The 19574-nt window shown below is 44.8% G+C and overlaps 1 long non-coding RNA gene across 1 annotated transcript; it reads left to right on the top strand.

Moving 5' to 3' along the window:
• The first annotated feature begins 6198 nt into the window (after nucleotides 1-6198).
• LOC141583132 (uncharacterized) lies at nucleotides 6199-16757 on the top strand. The gene is made up of 5 exons (XR_012515871.1): nucleotides 6199-6306; nucleotides 6781-6920; nucleotides 11745-11855; nucleotides 14138-14885; nucleotides 16537-16757. It is a non-coding gene; the product is annotated as an uncharacterized LOC141583132 (long non-coding RNA).
• The last annotated feature ends 2817 nt before the right edge of the window (nucleotides 16758-19574 follow it).

Here is a 19574-nt window from a genome sequence, read left to right as displayed (position 1 = left end):
TGTCCTCCTGAGGGTGTCTGGAGCTTCAGTGCTGTGTGCTCTCGGCCTCCATGCTGGGGCACCACCGACTCCCGCTGTCCAGGGCTTCCAGTGGACTCTCCAAGGCACTGATGTAGAATCTTCCCCATTCGGTGCACCAAGAGCAGCCTCACACGGTGTGGGCTGACATGAAGAGCTGCCAGATCTAACAGGTAACAATCCTGAGGTCAGGGAGTCCTGTCTCTATTTAGACTCAGATGCGAAGGGAAGATGCCATGGACCCTAAACATCGCAGCATGACCAGCGTGTGCCACCACGACCTGCAGCGCGTGGTCAGGTGGAAGTTATTTGACTTCAGGAGAGGACAGTGTTCTCTTCGGGCCTTTTCCTCAGTGGCTGGATGTGCGTCCCTCTCCTCTCTCTTCCCCTCTCACCCCCAGTCTCCATCCCCATTTCTCTGTCTGTTTCCACCTTGCTGTTCCCTTTCACCTGCTTTCTCCTCTTCAGCTTTCATGGTTCTCCCATCCACCTGCATTTCCCAGGCTAAGGCCCCTGCACTGTGCTGGGTGGGGAGATGTGTGTGGATTTAGGCGGTGCTCTCTAGATGTGTCCAGGATGGGGAAACATGGCTCAGCTGCCAGTATAATGGTTTCAGAGAGTGGCCACTTTTGAAGGCCTTTCACAGCTTCCATTCTAGAATCGTGTAGGACTTAAAACTGATGGGCCACAGTGGAATTCTTGGTTCCTCAGGACCTTGTGGTGGACACCTTCTTTCACTGAGCATTCACAGGGTGGCTATTAGGTGCCAGGCTCTGCTCTGGGCTAGGGGCACCATAATGAGTAAATATCAGGTCACTACCCCATGGAACCCACCACTGCAGGGGCATCGAGAGGGGGAGAAAGAAAGCGATGTGGCCTGTTTGTGTCCTTCTTACGTGGTCACCTGCCAGGTCCTGGGGGAGTGGGAGCCAGTGCAAGGAGAGAAGCCCAGTGAGCAAGGCAAAGGCACGATGTCAGACCCAGGGGCTGAGACACCGTCCTGCAGCCAGGCAGCTTCTGGAGTGGACAAGGAGCAGCAGGGAAGGTCGTGGCCTGGTGTTCTGGGGTCCACTGTCCCATCTCATTCCTGTGGGTGCCAGAATTTGTCCAAAGGGAGGACTCGGTGTCTCTGGAAACAGCAGGCCAGAGACAGGATGTTTCAGAAACGGAGGAAGGAACCGTACATCGTGGAAACAGAATATGGGTTTACAGTAGTGCGTCTCTCTCTAATAACTAGTTAGCGTGTTCCTGTTAATGGAAAATATTGGGTTTGTAAGTTCCCCTGGATCTTCTCATCATTGTGTAAGTTCATTTGTTCCCCCCTCCCTCCTGTCTTTCCTCCCTCCCCTTCTTCCTTCCTCCCCTCCTTTCTTCCTTCCTTCCTCCCTCCCTCCCTTCCTCCCTCCCTCCGTCCCTGCCTTCCATCATTCTCTTTTCTTTTTCTTTCTCTCTCTCTCTCTCACTTTCTTTCTTTCTTTTAAACTTTTTTGAATAGACCACACTGTACTGAAACCCACATTATTTACCAAAATCTCTGGAGCTGCTTCTGTCTTTCAGGCAGGAATGTCATCCTGTACCCCTCAGTTCCTCCCAGCCTCCTTCTCTTTTGATTTATGGGTGCCCCTGGGGCAGCTGCTGAGTCTCAGGGGTTTCTAGTCTTCATCAAGTTCTGCCCACCTGGATGATTTGCCCCTGTCCCTACCAGAAGCCTGCGCTGTCTAGATCACTGAAGCTGCTTCCCCCTAACTGATCTGCTGTCTGTATTCTGAGGGCACCCCAGCAATAGAGGCAAAAGGCACAGGCATTGAAATCTCCAGCTGCTCTGACTCTAGGTTGGTGCACTTCCATGCCAAGTACTAAGCACACAAGAATCTGATGCCACCAAAACCTGATTTGGGTCTGCTGCCTCCTAATTTATTTTTTAGAGCAGTTCTACGTTTACAGATAAATTGAGTAGATAGTACAGAGAGTTCTCCTAGGCTCCCCTGACGTCCAGTACACAATTTTCCTATTAGTGCGTTGTATTAGTGTGGTCCATCTGTTAACAATTGATCAACCAATATTGATACATCATTAGTAACTAAAGTTCATAGTTGACAGTAGTGTTCATTCTTCCAGTTTTCATAGATCGAGTTTTGGCAATTACATAATGTTGTAAACCCCCAATACAGCATCATATAAAATAGTTTCAGTGCTGAAGATTCCCTGCACTTCACCATTTCCTGCCTTCTCTCCTCCACCCCTGACAACCACTCGTCATTTCACTGTTTCTCTCTTTTAGACTTTTCAAGAACGTCCTTCAGTTGGAATCATAAAGTAGATAGGTTTCCCAACTGGCTTCTTGCTTAAGTGATGGGCTTAAACTTCCTCCATGTCTTTTTGTGGCTTGATGGCTCATTTTAAAAATCACTGAATTAGATTTCATTGTATGGCTACAACACAGTTTGTTTATTCATTCACGTTGTGAAAGACATCTTGGTTCTTCCAAGTTTTGACACTGATGAATAAAATTGCTGTAAGTACTTATGTGCAGGATTTTGAGTGAACTTCAGTTTTCCCAAGTGATTGTACCATTGTGATTTTCACTAGCTACGGAGAGTTCTGGCTGCTCCTCATCTTTGACAGCATTTGGTGTGTTTACCTTTTTGCATTTTAGCCATTCTAATAGGTTTCCAGTGATAGCTCATTGTTTTAATGTGCAGTTCCCTAGTGACCAACGATTTTGAGCACTTTGTATATGCTTATGCACCATCTGTATATTTTATTGGTGATGTGCTCAGATCTCTCACCTATTGTTATTATTTTTTTTGCCTTGTGTTGCTTAGTTCTCAGAATTCTTCATGTATTTGGGAGAGCAGTGTTTTATCAGATTATTTTGTATATATTTTCTGCCAGTCTTTGACTTGCTTTTTTCATTATCTTCAAAGTGTCTTTCATAGAGCAGAAGTTTTTCATTTTCACGAGGCTCAACTTTATTTTTTTCATTCATGGATTGCGCTTTTGGGTGTGTATCTAAGAAGTCATCATGGAACCCACGTTCCCGAGCTCTGTTCCTATGTGATCTCCTGGGATTCTCATGGTTTTGCACCTTACCTTTAGGTGTAAGATTCATTTGCTAAAGGGCATAACATGCACACCTAGATTCATTGATTGATTGATTGATTTTGTGTTTGGTTGTCTAGCTGTTCTAGCACCATTATTTGGAAAGGCTATCCTTGCTGCTTTAAATTGTCTTTGAACCTTTATGAAAGATCAGTGGACTGTATGTAGGCCTGTTTCTGGGCTCTGTATTCTTTTCCATAGATCCTATTTGTGTGTTTTTCCTCTTTTCACCAACTTCAAGCTGTTTTGGTTTCTGTAGCTTTCTAGTAAGTCCTGAAGTCGGTAGTACCAACTTTAGGGTTTTATTTCTTAACTTCATCATGACAACCTGATTGAGATTGTTGTAGTCAAACTTGGAAATGTGTGAGATTCCCCCTTAGTTTGGTCTTCAAGGGGTTTTTAATGCTCAAGGCAGGTCACCCTCAGCTGCTAGTAATCTGTGAATATCATTGAAATGCTCCTCCCAGTGGCTGGCCCAGTAGCTTCTCTTCCTGGTGAGCTGAGACTCCTTGTGTGTTAGCCTGTCTCGCTCAGTTTTAGGGTGGCAGTTTTCCCTGTGACCTCACTTCTCTGGTCCAGCCTAGAAGAGCTGACTTTCAGTTTGTTCAGCTTTTCTGTGGCTGTGAGGATAAGTGATGACTCCCTAGCTCTTTCCGTGTTGGAGTGGAAACCCAAAAGTTCATTTTAGAGTTACTTGTAATAAAAGTCACCCATTGTCAGTGTACAGCTTGATGATTTTAGGTGGATTTATAGAATTGTGCCACCATCAGCAGAGTTCTATTTCAGTGCATTTTTGTCGCTTCCCCAAACTCCCTTGAGCCTCTTTGTAGTCATTTCCTTTCCTAATCCCTAGTCCCCATGCCTAGATCTGAATAGAATAAATATTTGGATAACGGACTTCATTATGTTTACATCTTCATGTGTTTGGGACTTTATATAGTGGACTGTCGTCTTCCTTTTCTGACAAATAGAGAAGAGGTTGCATTCTAGGGATGTTTTTGGGGAAACATAATAGTAGTCCTGTTTATGGTTCTCCTTGAATTGGTTCATCTGTGCTGGTGAGTGGTACTTGCTACAAAACCTTGTCTGGTGAGCACAAGGAAAGGAATCTTCAAAAATTGGCCATTAAAACAGAGATGATACATTTTTACATAGTAATATGTGGAGTTAAATATTAAACCATCTTTATTCTTTTTCCCCCGCCTTTTTTTTTTCCACAGAGTTTTTGCTTTGTGCCCAGGCTGAGTGCAATGGCACGATCTCAGCTCACTGCAACCTCCGCCTCCTGGGTTCAAGTGATTCTCCTGCCTCAGCCTCCTGAGTAGCTGGGATTATAGGTGTCCACCACCACACCCAGCTAATTTTTGTATTTTTAGTAGAGACAAGGTTTTACCATATTGGCCAGGTTGGTCTCTAACTCTTGACCTCAGGTGATCCACCTGCCCTGGCCTCGTAAAGTGCTAGGATTACAGGCATGAGTCACCACACCAGGCCTGAAGCATCTCTTTCTTCTTTCAGAAATACGGTTGATAATAGTAACGCCACACTCCTCGTGTGCCTGAAATGCCCCACATTGTCCTCTTCAGGTGGGAAGCACTCTGGAACAGCCAGATAAAGGTGAGGGCAAGATTTTATTGTAGTTCTTTGATCGATTGATTGATTTTTGCTCTGAGAGGGGTTAGCATCTGTGTATCGGAAATAGAATTCAAGAGGAGAGACAGCACCTGTGTTAGCTTCCTCCTGCTGCCTGTGATCACATTACCACAAACCGGTGGTTTGAAGCCACAGAAGTCTGGAATGAAGCGGCTGGGTTTTCTGATCAGGGTCATGTGAAGCTACAATCTGGGAATGGTCTGGCTATGGGTTTTCTCTAGAGCTCAGGCTATTTTTCTGAGTTCATTACATGTATTGAAGGAGTTTCTATTCTTGTTGGTGGGGGACTGAGGGCCCTTTTTCTGTGCTGGCTGTCAACCAGGAGTCACTCTGACTTCAGAGGCCACCTGCTTTCCTCCTTACCTGTCTTTCCCATCTTTCAACCAATAACCACTCATGGAGTCCTTTACAAGTTCTGACTTCCCTTCTCTGACTTCATCTTCTCCAGCCAGCTGTGGAAAGCTCTGTCACTGTGGAGTGATGTGATTCGATCCAGTTCATGCAGGTAACCTAACCATCTTCAAGTCATGTAACTGTCATATACCAATGTAATCACAGGAATGCTGTCTCATCACCTTAAGAGGCTTCAGAGACAAGCGTATGGCATGTTTGGGGACCATTTCGGAAATTCCGTCTACCACAGTTGGACACTCACATTCCCCCATCTGCAAAATACATTCACCCTCTCCTCTAAAGTTTCCAAATTTCACATTAAAGCATTAGTTCAACATGAAAAATGTCACATAGATCCAAAGTTTAAAATCTCATCTAAAGCATCCACACCAGGTGTGGATGAGGCCTCTGAGGGTGTCCATTAAATACAGATCCTGGACATAATGTCCTTACCTCCGTCGACCTGTCAAACTGAACAAACTGCTTATCTGCTCCTAATGTGGAATGGCGGGACAGACACAGAATGACAACTATGGTGATTCTAGTTCAAAAAGAAGGACCATGGAAGGGAGAAAGAAGTCACCGACCCAAAGTCGTTTGGAAATGGAGCTGGGCAAAATCCAGCAGGAGGTTCTTAAGTAGGATCCACAGCCTGGGACTGCCCCTCCATCCTGTGGGACTTTGCCTCTGGGATCTTTGCTCTGCATTTCTTGAAACCATTATTATCTATCTTAATTTTTCCCCCACTCCTTTGCTTCTTCTTTTTTCTCATGGCAGCATCCTCCGCTTAATCCTCGGTCCGTCATCCCCAGCAGAATTGGTCAGATATTGCCCATGTCACAGTCCTGACCGTGTCCACGAGGGGCTGTCCTTGTGAGCCCGTGCTCCTCTGGGACCGTCTTCACTGTCCTGACCTCAGTCATGATTGCTTTCAGCTGCCCTGGCTGGCTTAGGAGAAAACCTAAGACTATGGAGACCCAGAGCCATTCTCTGCCCTCTCTATCTCCAGGAGAGGAAGAAAATCACAGGGATCTTCATGGAGAAATGACCCACGTGAGGGCCTGGACTCTCCAGCAGTCACAGCAGAGGAAACTCCCTGAGGAAGCATGGAGGAGCTGAACACCCAGACTGGGAAAGCAGGTTTGTGTTGAGCACTATTTAATTCTCATGTGCTCCCTATCCCAATCTACATGCCAGTGAATGACAATGGACTGAGAATAAGTAATAGGCCTTTAGAACCATGATGAAGAATTGTCCAAGGAAAGGCCCCTTTACTCTGTTTGCAAGGTGAAATTGCTGTATTTAATCCAAAGTTTTCTGAAAGGCAGCAGTGAGTTTCCTCCCTGCTTGGCACAGGGAGGCTGAGGCCAAGGCTTGCGAGGTGTATCTGCTGCCACCAGGTGGTCAGGGAGCCTGGGAGAGTCTTAGTCTTTCTGGGCTTCAGTTTTCTCATCAGTAAAGTAGGGGCTTAGTGTACCTTTCTGAGGTCCCTTCCTGCTCTGTTTTCTCTGAGCCCTTGAGGGACTAAGATGGTTTTTAACACTGCCTGGACCTGTAACCTGCACTGACCTCTTTGGCTCTGACTCCTGACTGGCCCCTGTGTGTCTCCTGCAGAGCCTGAGCTGAGTCCACACCCTGGAAGCCCAGAACCGAGGGGACAGACGGAAGAAAGAAAGTCAGCAGGTGTTTGGAGAAGAGAAGAACCTGCAGAGGACGAGTCAGCGCTGGAACAGGGGGGACCGAAGCCGGGGAGAGTGAGGACAGACGGGGCCAGGAGCCTCAGGGAAATGGGCAGCGGGCCTGTGATCATTCAGCCACGCAAGCAGCAGCGCACGCTGTGCAGGGGGGACCGAGAGAGAAACCTACTCCACAGGAGTCTCCTGAGCCTGGCCAGGGAGAGCCAAAGGGTGGATCAGAGCTGGTTTATAGTGAGGGGCAGCACCACTCCAAGACGGAGAGGATGCGACCGTGGGCCCCCGCCCCAGACCCTGGAGCCTCGACCTCGGGGCTCCCGTAGCAGTGGATGCTCTTCAGGTCAGCGTGGATTAGAGGGAATCACCGTGCTTGGAGAAGGGTTAGAGATGTCCGTTCTTACATCAAACAGCTCTGCCCTAGGTCAGGTGCCAGAGTAAGTGATTCTTGCCAGTATACGAGGCAGTGATACTTCCACTATTCCTCTGTACTTTGAGTTGAGGAAGGTCTCTGTGTGAAGAGTGTTTACTGGGTGTTTAATTTTCTCTACACTGTGTTAAGCACTTGGGGTTCAGATAGAAGTTTCCCCAAGGAACTGAAGCCCATGAGAGAAAGAACACAGAGACATGATTTCAAGAAAATAGGGTAGTTCTCCGAAAGTGAGGTGTCATGGCAGCCCAGAGGATGGGAGTGTAGGTGAAGACATTGCTCCTAAGGACAAGGGGAACCATAAGAGGGATTCTTCAGAGCAGTCCTGTTTTTCCCACAGTGTCCCACAGAAGAAGATCCTGGGGCATGACTGGTGTAGAGCAGGGTCTACAGGTGTAGGAGGGGGACTTGCTGCATCTTGGGAGAAATTATAACATCCCTGGGTGGACATTTTGGAGAGGAATGTCAGTGATTGGATTGGATATCTGTAGTCAGTTTTATTCTATCTTCGGTGAACACTGCTGAGAACTTCCTTAGTGCCAGACCCTAAGCTGGGAATCATGAACACAGAGATGAGTAGACTCCGATCTCGGCTTTCACAGAACTCTCAGTCTAGTGACTAGCGAGTTATGAGAAGTGTCATGATGGTGACTTCATTAGAGCAAGTGGCTCATACTGCATGGAGATGACCTCAGTGGATGGCCTGGTCCCCCTTGTGGTTGTTATCGACAGCTGGATGACTTGCTTTGGGATAGTGACCCTGGACTTCTATCGGGTGTCAGCATCTTAGGTACAAGCAACACCTCAGTTCCTGTTGGGTCAAAACAGTGAAGACTGCCAAGGTGATCAGAGGACACTAGTGACATCAGTAGCTACTGATGAGGTCCTGGCCAGCTAGGGAAATAAAGATGTAAGTGTAACAATGATTCTAAATTTATTCTTTTTTTTTTTTTTTTTTTTTTTTTTTTTTTTTTTTTTTTTGAGACGGAGTTTCGCTCTTGTTAACCAGGCTGGAGTGCAATGGGGCGATCTCGGCTCACTGCAACCTCCGCCTCCTGGGTTCAGGCAATTCTCCTGCCTCAGCCTCCTGAATAGCTGAGATTACAAGCACGCGCCACCATGCCCAGCTAATTTTTTGTGTTTTTAGTAGAGACGGGGTTTCACCATGTTGACCAGGATGGTCTCGATCTCTTGACCTCATGATCCACCCGCCTCGGCCTCCCAAAGTGCTGGGATGACAGGCTTGAGCCACCGCGCCCGGCCTCTAAATTTATTCTTAACATAATGAGCAGAGATTTTCTGTCTTCTAAGTTAAATACTTTTTAGACTTCAAGATTCACTCACATCAAAAATAACATATATTTCGGCCATATTACTGCCCTGAGATGATTTCTCCCTGTCCTTACCAGAAGCCTGCACTATCTGGAGCACTGAGTCTGTCTCAGGCTCACTGATCTGCCCTCTGGATTCCAGGGACACCCACAGAGCCAGTGGTTGAAGGCACAGGTGTTGATGTCTCCGACTGTTCTGACTCCAGCTTGGTGCACCTCAACACCCAGAATGAACCACACATAAAAGGATGCCACCACAATTTTGATTTGTGGGTGTTGCATCCTAACTTTAATAAAATGTAGTGGACATTATTTTTTACAAGAATTCTAGGTTTACAGATAAATTGAGCTGATAGTACAGGGAATTCCCCTATTCTCTCTTATCTCCTAGCACAGAGTTTCCTCTATCATTAGTATCATGCACTGCTGGGATATATATTTACAATTGATTAATCAATATTGATACATTACTATTAACTAAACTTTATAGTTTGCGTTAGGGTGCATTCTTTGAGTTTTACAGTTCTATGGGGCTTGACAATTACCATGTCATGAATCCCCAGTACAGTATCACACAGAAGATTTTTACTGCTGAAAACCTCCTTGTGTTCAACCAATTCATCCCTCCTGCACACTTGGCAATCACTGATCATTTCACTATCTCTACCATTTTGACTGTCCTGGAATGTCCTAGTGTTGGAATCATACAGTGTGTAGAGTCTTTAGACTAGTTTCTTCTTAGCATTCTGTATTTAAAGTGCCTCCATGTCTTCTCGTGGTCTGCTAGCTCATTTCATTGATCACTGAATCCTATTCTCTTGTACAGATATACCACAGTTCGTTCAGCCCCTCACTTACTGAGGGACATTTTGGTTACTTTCAGTTTTTGTTAAGTATGAGTAAAACTGTTGTACATACTTTGATGCAAGTTTTTGAGTGAACATGTTTTCACATTACTTTGGTAAGTATCTAAAACTGCTATTTTCAGGATTATGTGGCAAGGCTGTGTTTAGCTTTTTATTTTTATTTTTATTTTAAAAAGTACCTGCCAAACTGTTTTCCAAAGTGACTAGCGTTTTGCATTTCCACTAGCAGCGAGTGAGAGTCCCCATTGCTCTGCGTCTTTGACAGCCTGTGGTATTGTCACTTGTTTGGATTTGAGCCTTCCTGTTAGGTGTATAGTATAGTGTAGTGGCGTCTCATTGGTTTAATATGCAGTTTCCTAGTGACCCATGGTTTTGAGCATCTTTTTCATATGCTTATTTGCCATCCATATATCTTTTCTGGTGAAGTATCCAGGTCTTCTGCCCATTTCTAAATTGGTTTTTTTTGCTTTTTTATTATTGAGTTTTAAAAGTCCTTTATATATATTGGACACCAGTCTTTCATCAGATCTGTATTTTGCCAATTTTTTTCCCAGTCTATCACTTAGTTATTCATTTTCTTAACAATGTCTTTGACAGAGCAGAAGTTTTTAATTTTTATGAAGTTCAACTTCTCCATTTTTTCTTTCCTGAATTATGCTTTTGGCATTGTATCTGAGAAGTCATCACCAATCCCAAGTCACCCAGATTTTCCTCTATGTGATAATCCAGGAGTCTTACAGTTTTGCATCTCACATTCAGGTGTAAGATCCATTTTGTGAAAGGTGTAAAATCTTTGCCTAGATTTATTCATTTTCCACACGTGGATATCTAGTCATTCTAGCACGATTTGTTGAAAAGACTGTCCTTTCCCTGTTAAATTGCCTTTGTGCCTTTCTCAAAGATCTGTCGAGTATTTGTGTAGGTGTATTCCTGAGCTCTGTATGCTTTTCTAGTGACCTATTTGTCTGTTTTTTCTTTCTTCACCAATTTCCACATTGTTTGGTTACTGTAGCTCTATAATTAGTACTGAAGTGGGCAGTGTCAGTTCTCTGGGGATTTTTCTGATCTTTACAATGAGAACCTGGTTGGGCTCCTGGTGGTAACACTTAGAAGAGTGTGAGATCCCCACTAAATCTGAGACCCAAGGAGTTTTGAATGCTCAAGCCAGGCCACCCTCAGCTTCTAGTAATCTGTGAGGACCATTGAAGCGCTCCTCCCAGTTGCTGGCTTCAGCAGCTTCTGTTCCCTGTATTTGCCTGTGTGTCTTGTTTTCAGCACGGCAATTTGCCCTGTGACCTCTCCTCTAGTCCCTCTGATAACAGGGTTGATAATTTTCAGTTTGTTCACCTTTCTTCTTGTTGTGAGGACAAGTGGTGACCTCCTAGCCCCTTACAAGTTGGAGTAGAAACCAGGAATTTCATTTAACAAGTTACTTGTAATAAAAGTCACTAATTGCAAATGTACAATTGAGTAATTTCAGTAGATATACAGAATTTTGCGGCCATCACCTCAGTCCCCTCTTAGAATACATTTCTTCCCTCCCCAGATTCCCCAGAGCCTCTTTACAGTCATTTTCCAATCCCTGGTCACCACGACGGAGCCTGAACAAAATAAACTTTTGGAAAACAGACAACATTACATTTCAGCTTTTATTAGATTGGAATTTTATACAATGGACCGTTGTCTTACTCTTGTGGCAACTAGAGGAGATATTTTATTCTAAGGACTTTCTCTGGGGGAACTTAGTAGTAGTCCCGTTTATTGCTCTCCTTGAATTGGTTCATCTGTGCCGGTGCCAGACAGTTGCTATCAAACCTTGTCTGGTGAGCATGAGTGAAAGACCTAAAAGAAAATCTTCTATTAGAAATGCAGAAGATGAATTTTCAGATAATGTTATGCTGAGGTTTTTTTTTTTTTTTTTTTTTTTTTTTTTTTTTTTTTTTTGAGCTGGAGTTTTGCTCTTGTTGCTCAGGCTGGAGTGCAATGGCACAAACTTGGCTCACTGCAACCTCTGCCTCCTGTGTTCAAGCAGTTCTCCTGGCTCAGCCTCCTGAGTAGCTGGGATTACAGGCATGCACCACCACGCTAAGGTAGTTTTGTACTTTTAGTAGAGACGGGGTTTCTCCATGTTGCTCAGGCTGGTCTTGAACTCCCAACCTCAGGTAATCATCCACCTTAGCCTCCTAAAGTGCTTGGGTTACATGCGTGAGCCACCACACCTGGCTGGGAGTTAAGTATTTTACCATCTTTTTTCTTTCAGAATTTGAGTTGGTAACACTGAGGAGACACTTTTCACCTGCATGAAATGCCCTACGTTATCTTCTTCAAGTTGCATGGGCTCTGGAACAGCCCTTGCAGTCCTCCCATAAAGGTAAGTATAACATTTTACTGTAGTTCTTCCCTTTTTTTTTCTTTTTTGTGCTTATAGGGATTAGCATACATGTATGTGAAAATATAAAGAGTACAGATAGGCACCTGTAACTAGTTTTCTGTTGCTACCTCTTAACACATTATAACAAGTTAGTGGTTTGAAACCACAGAAATCAGGAGTGATTGGGTTCTCTGATCAGGGTCTTAGGAGGCTGAAATCCAGTTATGTGCTGCCTATGTTTTTCATCTAGAGCTCAGGATACTCTTCCAAGTTCACTACAGATGTATTGGCAGAATCCATCTTCTTGTGGGCGGAAGACTGACATCCTTTTGCAGTCCTCCTGGCTCTCAGCCAGGAGACACCCGACTCCAGAGGCCATCTGCATTCTTTCTCACTTTCCCCATCTTCCAACCAACAACAGCTCATGGAATTCTTCTCCAACTCTCATCTCCTACCCACTAGAGAAATCTGTGACACTTAGGGAGTGATGTAATTAGATCCGGCCCACTCAGGAAATCTTAGCCTTTGAATTAGTCTGTTCTTGCAATGTTATAATGACCTGAGGCTGGGTGATTTATAAAGAAAAGAAATTTAATTAGGTCATGGCTCTGTGGGCTGGCAGGGGAGGGATGGATGGAGAGAGGGAGGGAGGGAGAAAGAGAGAGCGAGAGAGACAGAAAGAGAGAGAGAGAAAGGGGAAGTGCTGTATGGTTGTAAAGAGGCAGATCTCATGGAAACTCTATCATGCGACAGCACTTGGGGGGTGGTTCTAAGCTATGAGAAACCATCCCCATGATCCAATAACCTCCTGCCAGGCCCCACCTCTAACACTCAGGATTATAATTCAACATGAGATTTGGGTGGGGACACAGAGCCAAACCATATCACTCTAAAATCATATGACTGCCCTGTAACAACGTAATCACAGGAATGTCTCATCAGCTTAACAGGTTCCAGAGATAAGGGAGACCATTTTAGAAATTCCACCTATCACAGTTCAACTTCTGGGACCCAGACATTCACGTCCCTCACAGATGCAAAAGGCATTCACCCTCTCACCTAAGGTTTCCAAGTTTCCTGTCATTATGCATTAGTGCAAAGTGAAAAATATTATGTAGCTTTAATCTGACCAAAAGTTTAAAATCTCATTTAAATTATGTACACCAAGTGTGAGGCTTCTGAGGGTGTCCGTTCAGTACAGATTCTCTTTATTTGAGAGTGAGTCTTGGTCTGTCACCCATGCTGGAGTGCATTGGTGCGATCTTGGCTTTTTGCGACTTCTGCCTCCTGGGTTCAAGCGATTCTCCTGACTCAGCCTCTTGAGTAGCTGGGAATACAGACATGCACCACTGCATTCAGCTAATTTTTTTTGTGTTTTTAGTAGAGATGCGGTTTTGCCCTGTTGGCCCCGCTAGTCTGAAACTCCTGACCTCAGGGGTTATCTCCCTCAGCCTCCCAAGGTGCTAGGATTTCAGGCATGAGCCACCAAGCCCGGCCCAAGTACAGATCATTGATATAATTCCCTTACTCCTGTTGACCCGTGAAACTGAACAAACAGCTTATCTGTCTTCAGTGTGCAGTGGTGGGACAGTCACAGAATAACACTGCTAGTGATTCTTGTTCATTCCTGATTAGGCTCCACAGCCTGGAACTAACCCTCTGTGACAGGGAGCTTTGGCTCCAGGCTCTGCATTTTTTTCCCATCATTATTGAAAACATTTTATTTTCCTTCTTCCCATACTCTTTTGGTTCTTTCCTTTTCTCCTCGTGGCAGCATCCTGCACTTAATCCTTGTTGCATCATCCCAGCAGAATTGGTCAGATATTGCCTGTGTCACAGTCCTGACCGTCTCTATGAGGGGCTGTCCTTGTGAGTCTGTGCTCCTCTTCACTGAGCTGACCTCTGGCAGTCATGATTGCTTTCAGCTGCCCTGGCTGGCTTAGGAGAAAACCTAAGACTATGGAGTCCCAGAACCAATCTCTGCCCTGTCTATCTCCAAGAGAGGAAGAAAATAACGGGGATCTTCTTGGAGAAATGACCCACATGAGGGCCTGGACTCTCCAGCAGTTACAGCAGAAGAAAGTTTCTGAAGAAGAATGGAGGAGCTGAGAGCCCAGGCCGGGAAAGCAGGGTTGTGTGAAACACTATTTAATCCTGTATGATCCCTGCCCCAATATAGCAGCCAGTGAATGACAGCTGACCAAGTATAAATGCCAGGACTATGGAACTGGTATAAAGGGTTTGTCCAAGGATAGGACCTTTTACCGTTTTTGTTTTCACAGTGGAAACTGCTATTTTTCATCTAAAGTTTTCTGAACGGCAGCAGCGAGCTTTGGGAGGGCGAGTTACCTGCTCTGCACAGGGAGGCTGAGGCCAAGGCTTGTGTGGGATCTGCTGCCACCAAGTGGTGAGGAGGGAGCCTGGGAGAGTCTCAGTCTTTCTGGGCTTCAGTGTTTCCTCATCAGTAAGATAGAGGCTCGTCGTACCTCTCTGAGTTCCCTTCCCACTCTGTTTTCTCTGAGCCTCTGAGGAATTGAGATGCTTTTCAATACTGCCTGGGACCCTCATCTGAGACCTGACTCTGTGTGTCTCCTGCAGGAGCCTGAGCTGAGTCTACACACTGGAATCCCAGAGCTGTGGGAACAGGTGGAAGAAAGAAAGTCAGCAGGTTTAGGGGATGAGAATAATCCACAAAGGACAAGCCATTGGTAAATGAGAACCAAAGAAGGGAGAATAAGGACAAACCAGGACAGAAGCCTCAGGGGAAATGGCAATGCTATGATCATTTAAACCCTCAAGGAGCAGCGCGAGCTGAGCAGTGGGGACTGAGAGAAACTGACTCGACAGGAGTCTCCTGCCTCTGGCCAGGGAGAGCCACAGGTTAGATCAGAGCTGGTTTATAGTGAGGGGCAGCTTCAACTCCAAGAAAGGGTCGGAGGTTTGTAGTCAGTTTTATTCAGTCCTGGATGAACACTCCCCAGACCCAGGAGCCTCAGCGTCGCTGCTGCCGTAGCAGTGGATGCTCTTCAGGTCAGTGTGGGTTAGAGGGAATGACCACGTTGGAGAAGGGTTGGAGATGTCCGTTCTCACATTAAACTGCTCTGCCCTAGGTCAGGTGCCAGAGTAAGTGTCCCTTGCTTGATTATGAAGCAATGATACTAATAATATTCCTCTGCACGTTCAGTTGAGAGAAGTTTCTCATAAATATTTATTGAGCATGTAATTTTCTTTATAGTGTGCTAAGCACTTGGGATTCAGGTGTTTAATGTCTCTCTAAAGAAACTCAAGCCAGTGAGTGGAAGAACACAAACAGGTCATTTGAACAAGATACGGTAGTTCTACCCAACTGAGGTGTTGTGGGAACTCAGAGGATGGGAGAGGATGTCAAAGGACATTGCTGCTAATGATGGGGAAGCATAAGAGAACATTTTGAGAACAGACTAGTCTTCCTTGAAGCTCCCACAGGAGAGGATTCTGGGGCAGGGATGGTGTAAGGCATGTGCCTCTCTAGGGAAGGGGATTTGCAGCCTCTGAGAGAAAGAGCATCCCTTACAAGACATTGGGGACAGAGATGTAGTGAAAGGGTTGGAGGTTTGTAATGCATTTTATTCAATCATAGATGAACACTGCTGAGAGGCCCATCTGTGCTGGGCCCTTAGCTAAGGACCATGACCACAGAGGTGAGTAAAATAGGATCCCAGCTTTCACAGAATTCTCAATCTAGTGACTGCTGATTCATGAGAAGTGTAGTGATGGTGGGTTTGTTGGAACGAGTGGCCCATGCCTCATGAAATGACTGCAGTGGATGTCCTGGGCCAGTGACCCTGGACTTCAGCCATATTTCAGCATCTCGAGGTACAGTAGACCAACACCACAGCTCCATGTTGAGTCAAAGCAGTTAATGCAGCCAAGGTATTCAGAGGACAGTGATGATATCAGGAGCTGTAGACTGTTTCCAGCTGGGGAAATAAAGAAGTAAATTTAATAAGTCTTCTAAATTTGTCCTTGCCATAATGATAAATAACTTTATCTTGATAATGAATGATATCCTGGTAAGTTAATTATAACTTACCATAATGAGAAATAACTTTATCTTGATAATGAATGATATTCTGGTAAGTTAATTATAACTTATCATAATGAGAACTTTATGCTGAGTACAGCAGACACACAAGCCCTTGAAGACACATGCCTGAGGATTCTGATGAAGATGTGATGTCCACATATGTCCACAGTTGGACCTACAGGTCAGCTTTGAAACAGTGGAAGACCTAGTTTCAAATTCAAGATTGCTTTGAGTAGAAATTCACTTTATCTCTCTTTGCATGGCAATAGGGCTAATCTTCCCTAAGCTGCCCCTTACAAGAAAAGGAATTATACTGGTAAGAATTCAGACTTCAGCAAACATGAGTATGTAAGGAAGTCTTATAAATGTGTTCTAGCCACCTAGCAAGAAACCAGGAATTTAGCAAGTTTGTTCACATTCAGGACAGTTGTGTTCACTAGATCAGAGGCCCTGAGACACGAAGAAGAGACCTCCTAACAAGGGAAAGTGTTTCTTCCTGTCCTAGGACATCACTGCCAACTTCAGGGAAGCAGGAACACAGCTGCCTGCTTTACAGTATGGGCTGCTTTTGTGCCTGGAGTGTGTCTGATGTCCCAAGACCTGTACCTATTTCAGGGAGCCTTGGGAGGAGCCTGAATCACAGATGGAATTGGACAGTGCATGGAGATGGTTGAGCAGGACGAGGGTAAGTGCAGGGGCGTGGCCAGGTCCTATTGGGAGACGGTGAGCGGCACTGATGGGGAGAGACAAAGATGAAGTCAAAAGTGTGTGCTTCTGTGTCAAAAACTCAAACCAGTAACTAGTTTGCTTTCATAAGCAATAAGTATTTTTCTATTTACCTGAATTTAATCTCAAAACAGAAATCATAAAAATAGTAAGTCCCAGGCATAAACCCTAAACTATAGCTCATATTTATTCTTTCTAAATAGAGCTATTAGTAAAATTTTCTTCATAAAACATGTATTGTGCATATAAGAAGGTAAAAGTCGGCCGGGTATGGTGGCTCACGCCTGTAGTCCCAGCACTTTGGGAGGCCGAGGTGTGCGGATCACGAGATCATGATATCGAGACCATCCTGGCCAACATGATGAAACCCTATCTCTACTAAAAACACAAAAATTAGCCGAGCGTGGTGGCACATGCCTGTAGTCCCCGCTACTTGGGAGATGAGACAGGAGAATCGCTTGAACCCGAGAGACAGAGGTTGCAGTGAACCGAGATTGCATCACTGCATTTCATCCTGGTGACAGCAAGACTCTGTCTCAAAATAAAAAAGAAAGAAAGAAAGAAAAGCAAAAGTCTTAGAATCATTGGCATTCCATAGAAGGGAGAATTAAATACAGTCAAGGGAAGACCCAAGTCTCATACTTCTCTTGTATATTCCAAAGGTCCAGGGAAATTCCAGGTCTAATTCCATGGAAAATAGAGGTGATTTTCCATGCTGCTAAAGCAAGGTTGCAGACACTTCTGAATTTTGGTCTCAATATGCTAGGAGGGCACACCTCTGTCCTGGAAGATGATGCAGGAATCAATACTCTTCCTGTGACTCATTCTGGTCATTTGTCCAGCATCACAGAAACCAAAAAATGGAAATATGGCCAAATTCATGATTTGCTATCCCTCTTGTTCAGGTTTCTTACGTGATTCTTAGGATAACAGCGTTACGTGGAGGATTCTGATGAAGATATGCTGTCCAAATATGTGCACAGTTTTGAGCAAAATGCCTGGTACAAATTGATCAACAAGTAATTACTGAATAATTGTATGAATATTTACTGAATGACATGGATCCTAGTGATTGCTTTTATTGGCAGTGCTCGAAACTCATCCCTGTGTGACCTGAAGTAAGCCACATAACTTGGTGAACCTGCAGTTTCATCATTTTTATAATAAACCTGACATTTTCCTTCTGCCACAGAATGTCAGGCTTCTGAGACACCAGAACATGTATATACATAAAGGCTTTGATGTATCTGAAAGCAGTATGCTGACAGTGTTGCTGGAGGATGATGGGGGCTGTAGAGAAGCACGCTTTCCAATGATTGATCCAGTCCTCCTTGCTTCACTTCCACATGAATGTCGGGCAGCCCAGGGTCACACCCATTGCACCCTGAACTCAGGCAAGCCCAGGAAGCAGCCAGACACAGGAGACCTGGGCTACAGAACAGTCTCCCAAGTCCCAGGCTCACAAAACCTGGGTGGCAATGAGAGCTGAGAAAGTGAGGAGGTGGTTCAGGGGATGACTCTTCCCTACTAATTCCTGTCATCTCCAATCCACCTTCTATTGCACAGCAACCGGAGGACCACCAACCACCCCTGACCATCACCTTGATCTTACTGTGTTTGGTTAGTGGGATGCAACCACACATCAACGGCGTTAGACCAACCCAGAAAAACATCTCTCAAACAGTCCCATAAGGACCGCTCATGGCCCTGTTATTTTCAATATATGGAAAGACGAAATGAAAACAACAAAATCATATCAGGTTTACCAGACTTCCCAAGATAGATGGTCACATATGCCTTCAGGGCATCTCTATAAAAATGATTTTCATGACTTGACACCTTGAAAAGAGCTCTTCTGGGACTAAATTGACATCCATAAGTGACAAGAATGAGAGGTAGTGTTCAGTCACATTAAAAAACAAATCATCCCAAATAGAGGAAGCTTTGGATATAGGAGCATCAAACTGGTCTTAAGTGAGATGAAAAGTCTCTTCTGCCACAAATATCAGTATAGTGATATCTGCCAGTAAGAAAATATAAATCAGCATAACCATGGGATGCAGCAAGAAGAATATTGAGCCAGGAAAGAAAACATTTTTAAAAAATGAATTCCTCATTCACTTTCTAGTGGATACAGAAAAAACTGCAGAAGAGTCAGAGGCTATCACAGCAGTGTAATAGGATGATGTGTTAAACTTGTGGAAAAGCCTTCAATTCTGTTTTCACATATGAGAAGGAGGCGTGACTGACTTCCTGACTAGCATTAAGAAAATATCACATGTTGGGAAACTGTTTCTGCCTTTACAATTTTATACACACAAGAGATAAAAAATGAGGCACATGCTGAGATGTATTGGGAATGAGGTGGGACTGTGGCATTGTAACAAGGGTACACAAATACTGAGAGTGACTGATAGAGGAACGGTCCCCATCGGTTGTGACCTCAGGTGAGACCAGGAGGCCTGTGTTTTAGCAAACCCTGGGCAATTGGAATGAAGGGCTCCTAAGATTCCATGACACGTCCAGCTTCTAATTCTGTTATTGCAACAGCAGACGGTTACCTGGTACACAGGCCACTATCTCCCACACTCTTGTCAGAGTCTGAGCTAGAGGTGGCACCTTCAGCTCCCAGCTGAAGCATTGCGAACCTTGTTTTTGCAGTTAAGGACCCTAAAGTGCTGTGAGGATCAAGTTTTCTCAACGGTAAGTTAAGAATTTGAGTTCTTGACATCCCCCAGTCCTGATGAAACCTATTTGATTTCCAGTTTTTAACCCATCATGTGTTTGGTTTTCTTCTCCCCAGTTTCTGGCTCTACCTGGGGTGAGTTCAAGTCCTGCCGGATGTCAGCATGGCGACATCTGGCAGGACTTGTTCCACGAAAACCACAGAGGTGAACTTTCCAGATACCATCGAGAATTCCTACTCC

This window comes from Saimiri boliviensis, assembly GCF_048565385.1.
Source record: "Saimiri boliviensis isolate mSaiBol1 chromosome 9 unlocalized genomic scaffold, mSaiBol1.pri SUPER_9_unloc_1, whole genome shotgun sequence".
In the NCBI taxonomy this organism is placed as follows: Eukaryota; Metazoa; Chordata; class Mammalia; order Primates; family Cebidae; genus Saimiri; species Saimiri boliviensis.
This window is presented reverse-complemented; position numbering and strand designations above follow the sequence as displayed.